This window comes from Schistocerca serialis, chromosome 10, assembly GCF_023864345.2.
Source record: "Schistocerca serialis cubense isolate TAMUIC-IGC-003099 chromosome 10, iqSchSeri2.2, whole genome shotgun sequence".
In the NCBI taxonomy this organism is placed as follows: Eukaryota; Metazoa; Arthropoda; class Insecta; order Orthoptera; family Acrididae; genus Schistocerca; species Schistocerca serialis.
Window position 1 is genome coordinate 243425851 of NC_064647.1, and position 18839 is coordinate 243444689.

General features: G+C 38.2%; 1 protein-coding gene across 4 annotated transcripts in view; it reads left to right on the forward strand.

Annotated features, from left to right (window-relative positions):
- The window catches only part of LOC126425120 (mitochondrial 2-oxodicarboxylate carrier-like), a 102148-nt gene that overhangs the window by 12238 nt on the left and 71071 nt on the right, over nt 1–18839 (forward strand). The window contains exon 1 of one of the 4 annotated variants that reach the window (XM_050088050.1): nt 5155–5395. The exons of 2 other annotated variants lie outside the window; for them this stretch is intronic. The gene's annotated coding sequence lies outside the window, so the exon portion shown is untranslated. Of the gene's footprint in view, nt 1–5154; nt 5396–14783; nt 14923–18839 lie in introns of those variants that run through there. One more of the 4 variants, XM_050088055.1, reaches the window with a different exon arrangement.

Consider the following 18839-nt stretch of genomic DNA (forward strand, 5'->3'; position numbering starts at 1 on the left):
AGCACTTCGTTTATCTTGTGGAATGCTTATATGGGTCACAGCAATATCAAATCTCACTGGCATTCACACAGCTCTTCTATTTTTTGTAGAGTTTTTACTAAGATATAGGTTGTCAAATGACATGGTGTTTTTAGTAATTTTCCAACAGTGCATGAATTCACATTCTCCATTGCAATTAACGCAGTGATTCACTTGAAACATACTTTATACAAGTGAAACAATAGTGCTGCACCGCAAACAGGTATGACCTATCTATCTCTCAGAAAGCAGCTGAGGTCAAACAGACTAATTGCCGCATGCCATTTATTCTCAACAATAAATTTCAGTAATTGTCGCATTGTTTTCATGCCTGTAAAGGTTGCAAATGATCTACTGCTGTCTTAAGAACACTTTTTTTAATCACTGTGAGCAGGTGATTGACTGGACACACAAATCATATATATTATAGTCTTTGAAAAATTACTGAATTAGTCAAATGAATGGAAATAAATGTTCACACTTAGAATTAAATTTCCTGTCTAGAATGAGCTATACTTAAATATACTAATTTGATACCCTTGCATCTGACACAGTGAGACAGTGAGTGGTTGAACTTACTTAAAATGACCTTTTTTGATCAGAGCAAAAAGTACTTTGATGTCAGATGTGCGTATCAATTAGCAGAAGACTGTTAAATTTTTATTTTATTTTACAATCTAGAGGGTTATTTAAGACCAAAATCAGGTTCCCAGTAGGTTGGAGAAATGTGATATAAGTATTTTTCCATATCCTCACAGTTTTTCTGAAATCGGAAATTGACCTACATTAATATCTTTTAAAACGTTTCTTTGTTACTTTACTGCTTCAATAACTGGGTTTCTGTTAACTATATGCCTTACCTAACTGCTGAAAAAATTTCAAAGCAAAAGCTTCATAAACACCTGAGTTACAGGCATTTATGTAGATAAGTACTATTTTGCATTGACGTTCTTGCAGAGCCCTGTTATCAGAATATCACTACATTTAAAATTCGATACAAAATAAAGTTGTAGCCTGAGACCAAAAAAATTTTGCAGAAGTTTGTATGTTATAAGTATAAGCAAATGTGCAAGTTCTGTGAAAATCTGAGAGTTACAAATCCGTGAATTATTGCGTGTTTTGACGTGGAATGACCCTGCCCCTGCTGGCCAGTGCGGTCCAGCAGTTCTAGGCGCTTCAGTCTGGAACCGCGTGACCATTACGGTCGCAGGTTCAAATCCTGCCTCGGGCATGGATGTGTGTGGTGTCCTTAGTTAGTTGTAAGTTCTAGGGGACTGATGACCTCAGATGTTAAGTCCCATAGTGCTCAGAGCCATTTGAACCCTGCCCCTCCCACTTGCAGATGCGTACGGTACCATTACGTTTGAGATCACATTATTTCTCAATACATACTAGACTACTGCAATGCCACAAGACTGGTGACAATATGTACTGTTGAGACCCTTGCAGAATAATGCTTGTGCAATCAACCCCTTCAGATAATGAACCTCAGGGTGGCTTGAAACTAGTTCATGGAAAAATAAATATTTCAAGACAGTAATTAGTGATTGGTTACTTTACCTGCTGGTATCTGCCTATACTAAAAGCTCATAGTGTTCAACAACATTCAGACTGGACAAGGTAACAAAATTAATTTGTATCTTATTTATTCCATACTGCTTAACTGAAAAAGTAAATTGGTAGCAATGACTCTTTCCCTAGATACGCAAGTGTCTTTCAGCAGATAATGCTCATTGTCTCCTTTTCCGGTAAAAGTCACATGTGGGATGCCCCCACCCCCCTACATATTACAATGTGGCCTGGCTGTACTGGACCTAGACCTTGTTGTTGGTGTTTTGATTCATAGAGTGTGTTCTCTAAGTGGATGTTACTGAGTTGTAAAAATTTCACTGGACTGTGCGGAATAGTTCCAAAGTTATTAAGACCTGAAGTTGGGTCTGAAGATAGATTGCCAGATGCGGGTTGCAATTTCCGGGTCATGCCACCTTCTTTCATAAGCCATAATTCTGGAACTAATTTGCAGGGGAACTTAAAATTTTGTACATGAGTGTTCCACACTTTGGTAGCATTGGTGTGCTAAATTTCAGCCAAATCTGAGACTGTCAGCTGGAACATTTTCTCATGTTGGTTGAATTGACATGGAATGACCCAATTTCGAGGACAGATTTTTTTTTACACACTTATTAAGTTCAAAGAAGGATAATACCCATTCTTTGTTATCAAGGCTTTAAAAAAATAAAAAATAAAAAAAATGGATGGGTGGGTACCGTTCAAATACATTTGTCCAGGTGTTCATTAGTATGTCTGTGTCTGTACAAGTTTTTTTATAACTTTCTGATATACACACGAAAAACTACATGCACCACCTCAGTGTGTATGCAATCAATTGTGAGGCTAACAGTAAGTATCCTTGACTGATAATGGCAGCTGAACAGGGGAAACAAGCTGTTGTTGCCATGAGTGTGGTCTGAGCTCAGTGAAACATTAGCTGTCCTGGGCATTGCAGCAATCTACCAGTAATGTCCCCACAAGCTACTAGTAGCTTGTGGGGACATTACTGGAAAGGCAAACCTACATTTCTAGCACTTGTAGGCTTAGAGAAAGCTTTTGACAATGTTGACTGGAATACTCTTTCAGATTCTGAAGGTGGCAGGGGTAAAATACAGGGAGCGAAAGGCTACTTAAAATTTGTACAGAAAGCAGATGGCAGTTATAAGAGTCGAGGGACATGAAAGGGAAGCAGTGGTTGGGAAGGGAGTGAGACAGGGTTGTAGCCTCTCCCCGATGTTATTCAATTTGTATATTGAGCAAGCAGTAAAGGAAACAAAAGAAAAATTTGGAGTAGGTATTAAAATCCATGGAGAAGAAATAAAAACTTTGAGGTTCGCCGATGACATTGTAATTCTGTCAGAGACAGCAAAGGACTTGGAAGAGCAGTTGAACGGAATGAAACGTGTCTTGAAAGGAGGATATAAGATAATCATCAGCAAAAGCAAAATGAGGATAATGGATTGTAGTCGAATTATGTTGGGTGATGCTGAGGGAATTAGATTAGGAAATGAGACACTTAAAGTAATAAAGGAGTTTTGCTATTTGGGTAGCAAAATAACTGATGATGGTCGAAGTAGAGAGGATATAAAATGTAGATTGGCAATGGCAAGGAAAGAGTTTCTGAAGAAGAGAAATTTGTTAACATAGAGCATAGATTTAGGTGTAAGGAAGTCGTTTCTGAAAGTATTTATATGGAGTGTAGCCATGTAAGGAAGTGAAACATGGACGATAAATAGTTTGGAAAGGAGAGAATAGAAGCTTTCGAAATGTGCTGCTACAGAAGAATGCTGAAGATTAGATGGGTAGATCACATAACTAATGAGGAGGTATTGAATAGAATTGGGGAGAAGAGGAGTTTGTGGCACAACTTGACAAGAAGAAGGGACCGGTTGGTAGGACATGTTCTGAGGCATCAAGGGATCACCAATTTAGTACTGGAGGGCAGCGTGGAGGGTAAAAATCGTAGAGGGAGACCAAGAGGTGAATACTAAAGGGAGACCAAGAGATGAATACACTAAGCAGATTCAGAAGGATGTAGGTTGCAGTAAGTACTGGGAGATGAAGAAGCTTGCACAGGATAGAGTAGCATGGAGAGCTGCATCAAACCAGTCTCAGGACTGAAGACCACAACAACATCATATTTTAGGGCAATGCAGCCAGTGTGGAAAAATTGTTTATTTTAAAGAAGTGTGCAGTAAGAATATTATGTGAAGTTGTCAACTAAACATTTTTCAGGCATCCTTTCAGGGACCTAGGGATTCTTACAATTACATACAAATACATATCCTCATTAATGATATTTGTGGTTAGCAACAAAAGCGAATTTAGAAGCAATTCTAAAATTCAGAAAAGCCATATTAGAAGTAGAAATAATTTGTGCTTAGGTTATGCATCCCTCTCTAGGGTTCTGAATGGAGGTCTATACTGTGGTGCAAAAGTCTTTTAACAGGCTGCCAGTAGACATCAGACTGGAAACTGAAAATCCTCAGATAGATCTCATTAGCTGGTACTGCAGTTTATCGGAATACTTGGACTTGGGGATGCAAATTCCACTTAACTAATGTTTCTATTAAACAGTGCTTGACTTCGTCAGATACAGACAGCTAGTTGTGGTCACTATAAAGTCATAAGTTCTTTGTTTGAAGTGTATGATAAAAAACAACAGATGAGAAGGGTAAGAGGGGTAGTAGTTGCTTTTCTTACAGCAGGTATTTTTCTTCTGCTTTATGTATACATATATAATTAATCTAGAAGATTTTGAGTATGTTAGCACTAATCATAATCATAATTTGTTGTTTGCAGCCAGCAGTTTTTACCTTTCTCATTCCACATCCAAAAGGCTCTCCTTCATGATGGGTTTCAAATACATGGTAATTGAATGAATGAATAAAACAGTTTCCAACAGCATACTATTCATGTAGATGATTCGGGCTGTAAAGCGAGCATTATAAGTCATATTTTCCATGTTGTGTTAAGACATAATTCTCTGCTCCCCATTAAACTTAATTTTTAGGCACCAGTGTTCACTTTCAACATTGTAAAAGAGTTACTGCGTGGGTGACTAAGAATGACATCTCCACGTGGTTGTGTTATTGTGTGATTTAAGGTAAGTAGCTATTGAGACAGAAAACTCTGATGCAACAGTTAGCCATAAGAACTGATTCACTTTAAATTGTATCTTGTATCATTCAGGACAGTATATTGATCATGAAAGTGTAGTCTTTCTGAGGATCCAAAAAATAAGTGTGTCAGTCTAAAAAAAATGGACATAATTAGGAAGATGCTGCTTCAAAAAGTTTCAATAAATTGAGAGAATGAATTTAATTTATCTGGTCTTGTAAGAAATGAGAGTAAGATAGTTGTGGTGAAGGGTTTCATAGTATTCTGTACTTGGCCAATTGCTTGGCTTGACACGCATCAGTTATCTGCAACTGGACATGACAACTGATTCAGATAAAAACTGCTATGGAACAAGTGCAGACCTCTCAGAAAGTGACATGTTGTTATCACTGTGTGATTAGATAACCTCCAAAAGTGGCCTTTTAAATGTATAGAAAAAGATGTGTATAAGTCTGACTTAGCCACTACAAATGTAGGATATCTGCATGAACTGGATTCTGTTTCCTTGAGCATAAGAAAATTCTTTGCTCTCACTGACACTGAACCTCAAAAATTTGTTTACTTTTCTTTTGCTGTTGTCAAGCCAGGCCACAGTTCCAGGAAGATAAGCGGCTGTGTTTACATTAGCTCTCTTATCGACGATATCTTTTGAAAGCTTCACAGCTAACTGAGTATTTCTTCTTGTCTGACTCCATTTCTTTATTTGGTGAGTGGTGATACATACTCTCACATAGACGTGTAACCATCAGTTCTTAAAGTGTTTATTTTTGCTAAACTGCCAAAAATATTTGAAATCAAATTGATAAAATTAAAACAGTGTAGAAATTTCAACGTTGCTGGCTTCCTAGGGGCAATGCTGCTGATCTAAATACGAAAACTGTCATTTGATGACAGAGTAAAGGTCACAGAATACATCATAGTTGAATGGAGGTCCCAAAAGCAGTGGAGAGAGGTGGATGCGAAGACCTAGGGAAGAATTGTACCGGAACATGAGAACAATATCAGGGGAAATCAGACTCAAAAGGGCAAGGTTTGCTGGGCATGTAGTTAGGATGAGTATGGACAGAATGATGAAGAGAGTGTGGGAAACAACAGGGAGGACAAGGGGAAAGACAGGAACCAAGTGGATTGTTGAACTTCAGAAGGACTGGTTGGAAACGGGGATCAAGGTCGAAGGAAAGGAAAATTGGGGGAACAAATATACACCGACAAATATGCTGGAGATCAGTGACAGAGAAGAATACAGGAAAAGATTAGAATGTCACCAGCGGAGCCGCCAGGAGAAACGGAAACGGAAGATCTCGGAAGAAGAGTGGGAGAGAAGAGAAAGAATGAAGGGGTTCTGGGAGAAGAAGAGGAAAATGTAGTCCACGAAGGGGCTAACCGTGGTCCTACAGAGGCCGTAACGCAAGAAGAAAGAAAGATAGTTGAATGATTCATGTTTAGTGACTGGTTACATTATTTTTACTTATTTATAACCTAAACTCTCTTACGGGTAGCCCGCAAAACATGTTTATGTGTAAAAATTGTTAGAAAATGTATGTTTGAGAATTCCACAGATAATTTATATATCCATGGTATCTTGTCCACTAAAAGATGTCCACACACACACACACACACACACACACACACACACACACACTGTAAATGACAGAATATGCATACATTTTTGTTACAGCAGTTTTCATACAGTGATCTCTGCCTTTAGATGTATGTGTACTGTAGTGGACTAAGTATATGTATAGACATAAGAAAGTTCCTTGTCTCGAAAGGCTGTCAAGAACTATTGTGCTGCCCTCGAACACTCCCACCCCACTACCATCCTGCTAGATTATGTTGCCTTCCACAGATCCACAAGGAAAGTGGTCCACTTATCTGATAGTCTGGATTATGTCACGATGACACTTGCGGAGGTGGCACGCTATATGTCCATAGATTTTGCTTGTGCTCTCTATCTAGCGTTGCTTGTCAAGTGTACACTTCTGTGCATAATTAAGTGCATAGCCGGTGTCTCTATTGAAGTTGTTTTCACAGAATGTAATTTCAACTGCTTCTCTGATCACAGAGTCCTAATAGTTCGAAACATGAGCAAGTATTCTCATTTGTTCAAACAAAATCTTGTGTTTGTTTACCTGGCTGTGCTGTGCCACCACTGATTTGTCCAAATGCCGGTATTTAAGGTGATGATGCTTGACACCAAGATTGGCAACCGTCCATTTAGACAGGCCCACATAGCTCCTGGCGCACTTGCAAGGAATTTATAACATAACTGTGACATTTGTCTTGCTTTGTTAAACCTTTCACATAACATTATTCTAGATTACAACACTATTTTAAATTTTTAAATACAGTAAATAATTGTATAATATTTTTGACGCCTGTGAAGGCCATAAGGTAGACAACATGCAAGTGGGACCCGGTAACCATACCCTATTTTAGCAGCTTAGTAATGTAGATGACTCTGTAATATCAATAAAAAGTCCAGAAGAATTGTATTTTCATTTCTCCGGTCAGTAATTGAAAAGAGAGCTTCATGGATGTATTTTTCCAAACACCAAACTACTGTGCCATTTCAGGGAGTTATTTTCAAGAAAGGACGTACCATTTTTTCTGTTATTTTGGATATAGTTAGGATGAGGGTTACAGATTGAAAGTTGCTGACCTCGTGCATGTTCCCTATCTTGCAGGTTTTGAGTGGTTGAGGGAAAATGTCGGCAATCATGTAGCTGCTGAGTATATTGCATAATGATTGTCTATTTCATTAGCAACGTGTTGTATTTTGTAGGTAGGTAAACCACCAAGGCCAGATGAGAGGGGATTTCTCATATTCGTAATAATTAAGAGAACCTTCTTCAGTATTACAGGCACAAGAAAATATGATTTCTCAGGTACTGTACACTTTAGAAGGCAAGTTTTTGTTGATGCTAGGTATCCCACAAAAATGTTTATTAAATGTATCACAAATGAGTTTGGTGTCTCTTACTTATTAACCATTACATTGAAGAGATTCTGGTGTTTCCTGTTTGATATCAGTTTGTAAAACTTTTCTGACAATATCCCATATAGTTTTGCATTTGTTCTTTGAATAATTTATGTAGGCTTTATTTGCTAGTCCTTTGTCTTATGTATTATTGTACAAATGACTTTCTTGTTCAGTTTGAAATAACTGTGGAAATTTGGATCTTCTGTAGTTATGCTTTGTTCACAGTGTGTCCTCTTAGTCATACATGGTATTCTTATACTCTTTATGATCCAGCCATTTTGAATGTCTCTGGCTGAATGTTGTACCTTCACTCATTTTAATGGGAAGGGAATGTTGGAATAATAACACACGATGTCAGTTTTCTTGCTGACATCATCTTCCTCGTAAACAATATTCCAGGTTTGAGATTGAAGTACATTTTTAAACTTGCCGATACTGGTCAGGTCTCTGCTGTGCGTTCTATAGATGTAAGCAGATGACATCTTGTGCTTTGTTTGTGATAAACTAAGCCATAACAGGATACCCTGATGGTCATAGTGTCCATTGGACCATTTGAGGACATTCATAAATGGGAAAGAATTGTTGCAATTCCAGATAACTCTATTGCAACTTTAATTGCATACATATGTGTACACTGCATTCGAGAATTCAGTAATGAGAAAATCAATAACAGAATAATTGCCACAAGTGGAGAATAAAACAATGTCAGTGATATTACTGCTAAGTGTAGGCACTTTACATCTTGCACACTTCTACACGTTGATGCACAACCACTACATTCATTCCCCTCTCCCAGTGCCAACAATATTTGCAATTCCGTGTGCGAGCATGAAAGAAATTTTGTGTTTGGCTACTTGCAACTTCTCTGGTGTCAAGCATCACAGTCAAGCGTGGTCAGAGGCCTCGGTGTCGTTAGGATATAATAAACTGCCAAATAGCGTAGTTATTCATCGGGTTATCTCTGGGAACTGTTTAAGAAGTTATACGTAAGAAGAGTCACCAGTGTGGTATTGTCTACACAATGTACACACCCCAGACTGGCCAGACTGGGAGTGCTGTCGAGGGGACGATGATGTCGGAGGTCTGGTAGCAGGATCTAAAATGACAGAAAGTCAGCTCTGAGTATAAGATATGTCACATGTGCTGTAATAAACTGCCATTCAAACTTAACAGCGCATACCTAGGTTCAGTGGGCAGGATTGTGTTAAGCAGCCATACGTCTGTATCGTAGATCCGTTGACAGTCAAGATGACAGTCATCACTACTACGACGACGCAGTTGAGTGGATGGGTATGCAGACACGTATGCACCTGTGTCTGCCGAGAGCTGGAGCTTTGTGTAGAGGTCATTGGCAAACAGTTGACGGCTGCTTTTCGGTAAGCCAGTCACTGTCGTTATGACTTCCGCCTTGTTTTTAATTTCACATGGAGGACTGCATTTCTGCAGTTGAGAACAAAACCGCCTGTGGTACCAGCAAAGTCTTGTCGATGAAGGCAATTGGCTGCGAGGGAGTGTGGCCTCCTATATCCTCTGTTTACCAAACTTCTCAAGATGCTTTGCTTCAGATTGTGAAAGGCAAGTGACCAGGGCATTCTTAACTCAGTGCCTGGTGGTAAGGTCAAAATATCTTGCCCCTCAAAAGCCATATCTTGATATAGTGCAGCCACAACATAGCTACATTTGCTTACATCAGCTGTGATGTTATCGAGCACAAATTGTCTCTTGAGCTGCATGAACTGTAGAACTGAATTCTGTTGTCAAAAAGGTGGTATGTAAATGTGACAGGTACATCAACATACAGTGTCTGGTCTGATGTTGCTGTCACTCAATACATGGATGGTGCACACACATCTGGCATGAAAGACTCGTGGTTGACATTAAAAACAAGTAAACATTGTAGTATGTGGGTGGCACATGGTGCAGGTGGTGCAGTTTGTTTACACTCGATGTTTGGTATGCAACATTATGCATATTGCATCAATTGATATTTGTTGTCAACTGAGATTATGTCACTTGGTGCCTAAGATCACTTTGGGGCTCACCAAAAATGTTGCAGTTTGGGTTAACCTAACCGTATTGGAACATTTAATTGAAAATGTGTGTGTACACCTCAATCTGAGAATTCAGTGATGAGAAAATAAAAAACAGAATAATTATCAAAAGGCAAAGAATTAAACAGTGTCAGCAGTTTTATTGCTAAGTATAAAGGCTTTATGTCTGGCACACACTGATGAACAACCTCTACAGAATCTTGGTCCAGGAATTTTAATTACTTTCTTTTATGTAATAATAATAATAATAATATTTACTTGTCCATAATAACTTTACAGTCTTAGACATTGTCAGTTTAGTACATTTACAAAGATATCATGCCACAAATATAACGGATGTGTACAGCAGATTTATACATTATATAAGCATTTGCCACTGTTAGTATGCTGAGGTATACAAAACTAGAATTGTTTGTAATGGAGCCCAGAAATCTTTCATTGAGTATAAATATTTTTTACTTAAGACCTGTTTTAATTTTTCTTTAAAAAGATTTTCATGGAGCTACTTTATATAATTTGGCAAACTAGTATAGAATTGTCTTCCAGCTTCAAGTGGACTGTGATCTATAGCTTTTTTATTAGTATCCTATGGTAATCACATCTGGTTCATGTATGGTAGTTATGGATGTCTATTCACTACACTTGGTCCATCACTCTCTTTTACTTGTGAATGCCTGTGTTAATTACATTTACTTCATCACTCTCTTTTACATATAAAGTACCTACAATGAATACACAGTCAATAAATTATAATTATTGAAGTACTCCCTACAGGACTGGCATTTCCTTATATTGGCAGTCATCCTAACTGCTTTTTTTTTTTTTTTTTGAAGCTTGAATATTCTGTCCATGTAGAGTGTGGATGCCCCACCCCAAATTTCAAGTCTCGTATTGCAAATACGAGTGAATTAATCCATAATACACTTGTTTAAGAACACGAGAATTTATTATATTTGAGAGATGTTTCAGTAAGTAAATGCTCTCCCCATTTAAGATGTTTCTCAATCACAATGCCTAAAGACACATTTATCAGATGTTCCAACTGTAGATTATGATTAAGTATGAGATTGGTTTTAATTCAACAAGAATGTAATTACAACAGTCCTGTAAGTTTACTCATTGTCAGAGGTTCTGTGATCTATTGAGAGTTCTCTTTATTGCTTTATAAGGGCTAGCTGTTCAGTACAGCCACAGTTAATAAATTGCATATCACCAACGTAATTAACTGGGTTGGAGTTTTGTGGCCAAGTTGTGTCATTAATATATACAGTAAATGAAAGTGGCCCAAGAATACTTCCCATAGGAACTCCACGGCTGAGAGTTTTGTATGCTGGCTTTACAATTAGGATTTCACTTTCATTCTTATAATGCAGTTTACTACAGTATATCGGAGATGCAGTTGTAAGAAGTTAAGTGCTACTCCTCTTATACTGTAACTTTCTAATTTGGGTAATAGAACTGCATGAGTCACAGAATGAAAGGCCTTAGACAAATCTATAAACCCCAGTGACTTTGTTTCCTTTATCCAGTCTGTTTAGCAGTTCATTGACAAAGGTTGCAACTGCTGTTATTAAGGAATTCCCATTTTGGAACCCACATACGATGGACACTGTTTGCCTAAGTGAAAGGTTGCCCCAAAATCAAATCCCAGATGCACCGATGAATGAAATTGCACAAAATATGTGATTTCTGTACCTGCGACGTAGCCCCAATTTTTTTCCAGTGATACACAAACCCAAGACATCTTCATCAATCACAGCATAGAGCCTTTAGGTATATGAAATGAGCGAAGATTAATATTAACTATCACAGTCCTATTTTATGTTATTTATGTGTTACCAGGTTAAATGTAACATAGTGAAGTTAGCAGGAAGGGTGCTATATTGAAGTGAAACCATCTCTTCCTCAATTATATTACATTACTGCTGCATATTGTGTGCTGAACCTCTACATGAGCACAGAGGTGGGTATTAGAGAAGATGAGGCAGAGTCCTCAATACAGTTTGCAACACCTAAAGAAGGTTACTGGATTGGTCATCAAAATGTCTTACAGAAAAATGAAATTGTGCCAAGAAAAACTTGGAGATGACAGTTACTTATGTGATGTAAGAGTAGAGATATCTTTACAAGAATGGTGACACTTGTCATGCAACTAACAGAAACATTCAGTAGCTGTACACAAGAAATCCAGTATGCTATAGGAGCAACAAAGGAGAAAACTTCTTTATTTTCTTTTGGGTGTATATGGATATCCAGTTGATTGTTTGATGACTTATCATAGCTTGTTGAATGTTTTTGTTTCATCAAATACTTACTGTCTCACCCTAAACAAAGATGCAAAGTCTACGTGGAAATTATTGTTACAACATTTTGTATTGTGTTAGTGTAAATCATCCATTTGTTCATGCATCATGCTCCGTAAAGTCTGCTATGAAGAAGAGGCTTCACAAATGTGGGATGAGTCAAGTTGTGTGTTCACTGGCAGAAGCAGATGTTAGCTTTTCAGGTAAACTTTAAAGTAAAAAAGTTAATTGGTACGCAAAAGAATTGGCACAAATTAGAGAAATGTGCTCATACTGTACCAAATACATAAGAGTGATGATAATTGAGGTACTGAGCAGAGGAATATGGTTTGCAATGCTTATTTGAAAAGTAAATAGTACTACAAAGTTAAGCTCTTATAAGCCAAAAAAGCAGCTTGGAAAGGTACATAGAAGGAGCTCCAGATAAATGTAAGGCATGTTGTAAATTATTAGGCAAGATCATTCATCCAGCCAGATGTTTCAAACTTTGTTTGATCCAGGAAAAATGACTGCCTGTTTCACAGAACAGTCAAAAAACTTGAGACAATATGAAGGCTTCAGACACGTATGTGGGGATGTGCTAGTTGCTCAGCTGTCTGAAGGATTTGTCTTTCATTGGAATGTGGTCACACACAATGATGTGTGTAAAAAAGTTTCTGAATTCACTAATTCCAAAAGTATGGACTGCTGCTTGCTGTGTCTGTATTATTAAAAGAACATTTCAGTTGATAAGTAGGCCACTAAGTTTTATTTTTAATAAATGTTTATAAAATATGAAGTTTTCAGAAGTTCACTGAAAATTTCAAAAGTTGTCCCAGTATTCAAATTACGTTCAGTGCTTGTGATGTATGCTACATGTAGGAGAGTACATACAGTTTACACCAGAGAGGACAGTCTATAATTTGGTTACAGACATACATTCTGTTTTAAGTGAAGGCACACAGTGTACCACATCTGAATTGTGCTTTATCTATTCAACTTTCTTAACAGAATGTTGTGAGCAATGCTTAACTGCTTCTGCAAGGTAACCAAGTGACCCTGCTATTTGGGTCTCTTTCAGCTTTTTACATCCTTCTGTGCACTTCCCTTTATACCAATTTTTAATAGTTTACGATTATTTTGATTGTTGTATTACGAACTACACTGACTTAAATTAACAGAGATAGGAAGCTATTAAATAGAGTTACTAATGGATCACAGGTAATGGTTCAAGATCTAAACTCACAAGTACTAATATTACACGAGTTCAGACAAGCAATAATAACCTGTCAACACTAGAAATAGACATTAGTGGTTGTACACTAAATAAAACATACTATACAGGGTGGTCCATTGATCGTGACTGGGCAAAATATCTCACGAAATAAGTGTCAAATGAAAAAACTACAAAGAACGAAACTTGTCTAGCTTGAAGGGGGTAACCAGATGGTGCTATGGTTGGCCCGCTAGACGGTGCTGCCATAGGTCAAACGGATATCAACTGGTTTTTTTAAATAGGAACCCCTATTTTTTATTACATATTCGTGTAGTACATAAGGAAATATGAATGTTTTAGTTGGACCCCTCTTTTCGCTTTGTGATAGATGGTGCTGTAATAGTCACAAACATATGGCTCACAATTTTAGACTAACAGTTGGTAACAGGTAGGTTTTTTACATTAAAATACAGAACATAGGTACGTTTGAACATCTTAGTTTGGTTGTTCCAATGTGATACATGTACCTTTGTGAACTTATCATTTCTGAGAACGTATCCTGTTACAGCGCGATTACCTGTAAATACCACATTAATGCAAAAAATGCTCTAAATGATGTCTGTCAACCTCAATGCATTTGGCAATACGTGTAACCCCATTCCTCTGAACAGCGATTAGTTCACCTTCCATAATGTTCGCACATACATTGAGAATGCGCTGACGAATGTTGTCAGGCGTTGTCGGTGGATCACGATAGCAAATATCCGTCAACTTTCCCGACAGAAAGAAATCCGGGGACGTCAGATCCGGTGAACGTGCGGGCTACGGTATGGTGCTATGACGACCAGTCCACCTGTCATGAAATATGCTATTCAATACCGCTTCAACCACGCATGAGCTATGTGCCGGACATCCATCATGTTGGAAGTACATCGCCATTCTGTCATGCAGTGAAACATCTTGCAGTAACATCGGTAGAACATTACATAGGAAATCAGCATACATTGCACCATTTAGATTGCCATCGATAAAATGGGGGCCAATTATCCTTCCTCCCATAATGCCGCATCTTACATTAACCCGCCAAGGTCGCTGATGTTCCACTTGTTGCAGCCATTGTGCATATTATGCCGGTTTACGTTACCACTGTTGGTGAATGACGCTTCGTTGCTAAATAGAACGCGTACAAAAAAATCTGTGTTCATCCCGTAATTTCTCTTGTGCCCAGTGGCAGAACTGTACACGACATTCAAAGTTGTCGCCATGCACTTCCTGGTGCATAGAAATATGGTACAGGTGCAATCGATGTTGATGTAGCATTCTCAACACGGACGTTTATGAGATTCCGGATTCTCCCGCAGTTTGTCTGCTACTGACGTGCAGATTAGCCGCAACAGCAGCTAGAACACCTACTTGAGCATCATCATTTGTTGCAGGTCATGCTTGACTTTTCGCATGTGGCTGAACACTTCCTGTTTCCAACGGAGGGGTATCAAACGTGTGGTTCCTGAAGAGGGGCAGCAGCCTTTTCAATAGTTGCAGGGGCAACAGTCTGGATGATTGACTGATCTGGCCCTGTAACGCTAACCAAAACGGCCTTGCTGTTTTGATACTGTGAATTCCAGAGGTAAAATAGTCCCCCATTCGGATCTCTGGTCGGGGACTACTCAAGAGGAATTTTCAGATCCCTTAATCGGACAGGTAGGTTAGAAAATTTAAAAAGGGAAATGGATAGATAAAGTTAGATATAGTTAGATATAGATACAAAATCAAATAGGGGTAATGCAGGAGTAGGTTTAATAATGAATAAAAAATAGGAGTGGGGGTAAGCTACTACAAACAGGATAGTGAACGTATTATAGTGGCCAAGATAGACACGAAGCCCATGCCTACTACAGTAGTACAAGTTTATATGCCAACTAGCTCTGCAGATGATGAAGAAGTTGATGAAATGTGTGATGAGATAAAAGAAATTATTCGGGTAGTGAAGGGAGATGAAAATTTAATAGTCATGGGTGACTGGAATTTAACAGTAGGAAAAGGAAGAGAAGGAAACGTAGTAGGTGAATATAGATTGGGGCTAAGAAATGAAAGAGGAAGCCGCCTGGTAGAATTTTGCACAGAGCATAACTTAATCATAGCTAACACTTGGTTCAAGGATCAAGAAAGAAGGTTGTATACATGGAAGAACCCTGGAGATACTAAAAGGTTTCAGATAGGTTATATAATGGTAAGACAGAGATTTAGGAACCAGATTTTAAATTGTAAGACATTTCCAGGGGCAGATGTGGATTCTGACCACAATCTATTGGTTATGAACTGTAGATTAAAACTGAAGAAACTGCAAAAAGGTGGGAATTTAAGGAGATGGGACCTGGATAAACTGACTAAACCAGAGGTTGTACAGAGTTTCAGGGAGAGCATAAGGGAACAATTGACAGGAATGGGGGAAAGAAATACAGCAGAAGAAGAATGGGTAGCTTTGAGGAATGAAATAGTGAAGGCAGCAGAAGATCAAGTAGGTAAAAAGACGAGGGCTAGTAGAAATCCTTGGGTAACAGAAGAGATACTGAATTTAATTGATGAAAGGAGAAAATACAAAAATGCAGCAAGTGGAGCAGGCAAAAAGGAATACTAACGTCTCAAAAATGAGATCAACAGGAAGTGCAAAATGGCTAAGCAGGCATGGCTAGAGGATAAATGTAAGGATGTAGAGGCTTATCTCACTAGGGGTAAGATAGATACTGCCTACAGGAAAATTAAAGAGACCTTTGGAGAAAATAGAACCACTTGCATGAATATCAAGAGCTCAGATGGAAACCCACTTCTAAGCAAAGAAGGGAAAGCAGAAAGGTGGAAGGAGTATACAGGGAGTTACAAAAAGGTACGGCGAAACTTTCAGGAAACATTCCTCACAAGCAAATAAAGAAAAGATGTTATGTGGACATGTGTCCAGAAACGCTTAATTTCCATGTTAGAGATCATTTTAGTTTCGTCAGTATGTACTTTCCTTCCTCAATTCACCAGCAGTTGGCCCAATTGAAGGAAGGTAATGTTGACATCGGTGCTTGTGTTGACATGCGACTCATTGCTCTACAGTAATAGCATCAAGAACATCAGTACGTAGCATCAACAGGTTAGTGTTCATCACGAACGTGGTTTTGCAGTCAGTGCAATGTTTACAAATGCGGAGTTGGCAGATGCCCATTTGATGTATGGATTAGCACTGGGCAATAGCCGTGGCGCAGTACATTTGTATCGAGACAGATTTCCAGAACGAAGGTGTTTATTTATTTATTGTTCCGTGGGACCACATTAAGGAAAAGTCTCCAAGGTCAGTACATGAAATTATAACACGATTGTAGAAACGGATAAAATGAAATACAAGAAACATATTCAGGTGACAAGTGTAAGTTTAAATAAAGAAAATCAACAATGTAACACTGGAATTTGCTTAATTTTTTAGCTCTTCCAGGAGCTCCTGGACAGAATAATAGGAGTGAGCCATGAGGAAACTCTTCAGTGTAGACTTAAATGTTTGGGCTACTGCTAAGATTTTTGAGTTCTTGTGGTAGCTTATTGAAAATGGATGCAGCAGAATACTGCACTCCTTTCTGCACAAGAGTCAAGGAAGTGCATTCCACATGCAGATTTGATTTCTGCTTAGTATTAACTGAGTGAAAGCTGCTAACTCTTGGGAATAAGCTAATATTGCTAACAATAAACAACATTAAAGAAAATATATACTGTGGGGGCAATGTCAAAATTCCCAGATTATAGAATAGGTGTCGACAAGAGGTTTTCAAACTTAAACCACACATAGCTCGAACAGCCCGTTTTTGAGCCAAAAATACCCTTTTTGAATCAGAAGAATTACCCCAGAAAATAATACCATATGACATAAGCGTATGAAAATATGCAAAGTAGACTACTTTTCGTGTTGAAATGTCACTTATTTCAGATACTGTTCTAATGGTAAATAAAGCAGCATTTAGTTTCTGTACAAGATCCTGAACATGGGCTTTCCACAACAGCTTACTATCTATCCAAACGCCTAAGAACTTGAACTGTTCCGTCTCGCTTATAATATGCCCATTCTGTCTGATCAAAATATCAGTTCTTGTTGAATTGTGAGTTAGAAACTGTAAAAACTGAGTCTTACTGTGATTTAGCATCAAATTATTTTCCACAAGCCACGAACTTATTTCATGAACAACATTATTTGATAATGTTTCAATATTACACACAAGATCCTTCACTACCAAGCTGGTGTCATCCGCAAACAGAAATATTTTTGAATCACTTGTAATACTAGAAGGCATATCATTTATATAAATAAGGAAACAGCAATGGCCCCAGCACCAACCCTTGGGGAACGCCCCACTTAACAGTGCCCCATTGGGACTGAACATCACTACCACTCTCAATATTGTGGAGAATTACCTTCTGCTTTCTGTTCTTAAAGTAAGAGGCGAACCAACTGTAAGCTACTCCCCTTACTCCATAATGGTCCAACTTCTGCAGTAATATTTTGTGGCAACACAGTCAAAAGCCTTCGTTAAATCAAAGAAAACACCTAACGTTCGCAACCTTTTATTTAATCCGTCCAAAAGCTCACAGAGAAAAGAGAATATAGCATTTTCAGATGTTCAGCCATTTCTAAAACCAAACTGTACATTTGACAGCAAATTATGTGAATTTAAATGCTCCAGTAACCTTGTATATACAACCCTCTCGATAACTTCAGAAAAAAACACCGATGGCATAGAAATAGGTCTATAATTGTCAACATTATCTCTGTGTCCCTTTTTATAAAGTGGCTTCACTGCCGAGTACTTTAATCGGTCAGGAAACCAACCACTCCTAAAGGAAAAGTTACAGATATGGCTAAGTACTGGGCTAACATACATAGAACAATACTTCAGTATTCTGCTAGATACCCCGTCATATCCATGAGAGTTCTTGGTCTTTAGTGATTTAATTATTAACTCAATCTCAGTATCATGGAGGAGCATTTCAGGTAACAGTCTCGGAACACTTTTTTCTACGAGCGCTATATGATTCCATGTTGGGACTAGGTTTCTATTTAGTTCACCTGCTATATTTAGAAAGTGATTATTAAATACTGTACATATATGTGACTTATCAGTAACACGAACATTCCCACTACGCACTGTTTCTATATCCTCGACCTGTCTCTGCAGACCAGCCACTTCCTTTACGACTGACCATATGGTTTTAATTTTATCCTGAGACTTAGCTATTCTATCTGCATACCACATACTTTTTGCCTTCCTAATAATTTTTTTAAGAACCTTATAATACTGTTTGTAATGGGCTGCTGCATTTAGATTGACTGTTTCTAACGTTTTGATGTAATTGCCACTTTGTTCTATAAGATATTCTTATCCCTTTAGTCAGCCACCCAGGCTGCCTGTTTGTGCTAGTACCCTGTTTTGAACGTTCTAACGGAAAGCAACTTTCAAAGAGCACGAGAAAAGTCTTGAGGAAAGCATTATATTTATCGTCTACTGTATCAGCACTATACACATCTTGCCACTCTTGTTCCTTGATAAGGTTTACAAAGGTCTCTACAGCAACTGGATCAGCTTTCCTAA